This window comes from Lathamus discolor, chromosome Z (genome assembly GCF_037157495.1).
Source record: "Lathamus discolor isolate bLatDis1 chromosome Z, bLatDis1.hap1, whole genome shotgun sequence".
In the NCBI taxonomy this organism is placed as follows: Eukaryota; Metazoa; Chordata; class Aves; order Psittaciformes; family Psittacidae; genus Lathamus; species Lathamus discolor.
The window spans coordinates 33472068-33474662 of NC_088909.1; positions in this window are offsets into that span (position 1 = coordinate 33472068).

Here is a 2595-nt window from a genome sequence, read left to right on the forward strand (position 1 = left end):
AAAAATCATGGCAGTCAGGTGAAGTTCCCAACGGTTGGAAAAAGGGAAATATAACCCCCATTTTCAAGAAGGGGAAAATGGATGACCCAGGGATCTTCAGTATCTGAAGGGGGCCCACAAGGATGCTGGAAAGGGACTCTTCACTCAGGACTGTAGTGATAGGACAAGGGGTAACGGGTTAAAACTTAAACAGGGGAAGGTTAGATTGGATATAAGGAGGAAGTTCTTTCCTGTAAGTGTGGTGAGGCACTGGAATGTGCTGCCCAGGGAAGCTGTGAATGCTCCATCCCTGGCAGTGTTCAAGGCCAGGTTGGACAGAGCCTTGGGTGAGGTGGTTTAGTGTGAGGTGTCCCTGCCCATGGCAGGGGGGTTGGAACTAGGTGATCTTGTGGTCCTTTCCAACCCTAACTATTCTATGATTCTATATATATAGTGTGTGGACTTTCCAAGACTCATTTATCAAGGAACAAAGAAAGTTGTGGGTACAAGGAGTCTCATGCATACCTTTCCCATCTTATGCAATCTGACTACAAGCCAACTTTTTTATCCCATAAATGTGACAGCCTAAGCGATCCTTCTTAGAGCTCTCCCTGCTAGGCAGCATGGTTTTGGATTAGTTGAATTCAAGCCTTCCCTGAACTGCAATCTGACATATGCCACTTGACTCTCCCCTTGAGCAAGGATGCTTTTCGCAAGGTTTGAGACTCCTTACCTGAGACTTAGAGATCCTTTCTCACCCAAGGGGGAGAAACCTCTTACCTGTAACAGATCCTCAGTAAGTAACTGACAGAAAGCTGAATTAACAATTATGAAATCCACGTTAATTCCTTTAGACATACACCGTTGTCCAAGTTTGAGAATAAGACTGACCCTAGCTAGACCTAAGCTCAACTGAATTTAGAAACCAAGAATTCTGAACCTTGCAACTCAACAGGAGGGTCTCCCTTACCTTTCTGTGTCTTTACTCTTATTATGTGTAAATAATTCTAAACCAGTTCTAATGCGATCTGCCTTTGTACGTTTCATCCATGTAGTAAGTAATAGAGTGAACCTTACCATGGAACTTTGTTAAATTGCATTTTTATACATTCATATTAAAACCACTTTTGCTAATACCTTTGACAGTGATTCTTTAAGTGACCTAAATCACTCATTCATGACAAACTGCTGTAGTGATCAGGATCCTAAATCAGGATTCACGGCACCATATATGAAACTTTTCTCATGGTTTTAACCCATTTGCAAAATTTGAAAACCTCATTACATGTTTTTAAAGTTTTCCTGAAATAACAAACCATATGTGTTTTACTCTCTGCTTTCCTTTGTTCCCCTGTGTTTCACCTATATGTTATACCTGAACTGTTTTGATTATAAATACTTCTGCCGTGCTAGCAAAGACAGTTACTTAGAATCTCACAAGCTCAGATGATTCAATGCATATTCATCAACCATGTATTAAGGACAGCACCATTTACATGGTATTAATGTACCATCTAACTGATGAAGAGAGTGATAACACTATCTGTGCAACCCAGTATGCAGTAGTATTTCAAAAACATGTCTCTGTATCAGTAGCTAATACTACAGTGGACAGATTTACACTAGCAGAAGGCTTATAAATTCAAACAGTAATTAAATTAACTATCAAGACTGTGGTTTATTGGCAATTCTCTTGGGGTATGTTTATACTCTGTAGAATCCTTGGAGAGTAAAGCAATTCATTAAAAACAGACTGTCCTAAGTTGGAGGCTCCAGCTCAGGAGAGATGATGCCAGATGGATGTGGCTCGTTAGAGGAACTTGGTCATAGCTCTAACAAGCTACAAATCCATCCTGTCAGCTCTTGGGCAAACAAGCAGAGTGGAAGGAGGAAACCAAGCCAAGTACAGCTGGCTAATAAGATATGTAATTGCCTTGTTTCTTTGCATTCACTTTCCAAATTTAGCAACTATGCTGTTGACTTTGCCCTTTAGTAGCTAAAAAATCATTTTGTTTTCCTTCAAAATCTTGTGTTATGTTCAGCACCACTTAATTGGAGGCAAAACACAGACCTGTGGACAACGTGCCTCTCATCAAGATCTTATTCTTGTAAGCTGCAAGTCCACGATATGAGATGCTGACCATGAGTCTTAACAGTAGAGAAGAAATTCTCTTCATTAAATGTTGGTGTCTTTGTGGCCTGCAGCAAGGAAGCAGCAAAGGAAGATAAGATTTCATACACAAATGTCATCTTATGGCACTTACCTATTCCTATGTTCAGAGAGACACTAGATTCTTCTAAAACATAGAATCATAGAATGGTTTTTGGAAAGGACCTTAAGATCATCAAGCTCCAAATCTGCCATGGGCAGGGACACCTCACACTAGACCAGGTTGCCCAAGGCTCTGTCCAACCTGGCCTTGAACTCTGCAAGGGATGGGGCAGCCACAGCTTCTCTGGGCAACCTGTGCCAGGGCCTCATCACCCTCACAGGGAAGAACGTCTTCCTTATATCTAATCTGAACTTCTCCTGTTTAAGTTTTAACCCATTACCCCTTGTCCTGTCACTGCAGTCCCTGATGAAGAGTCCCTCTCCAGCATCCCTATAGCCCCCTT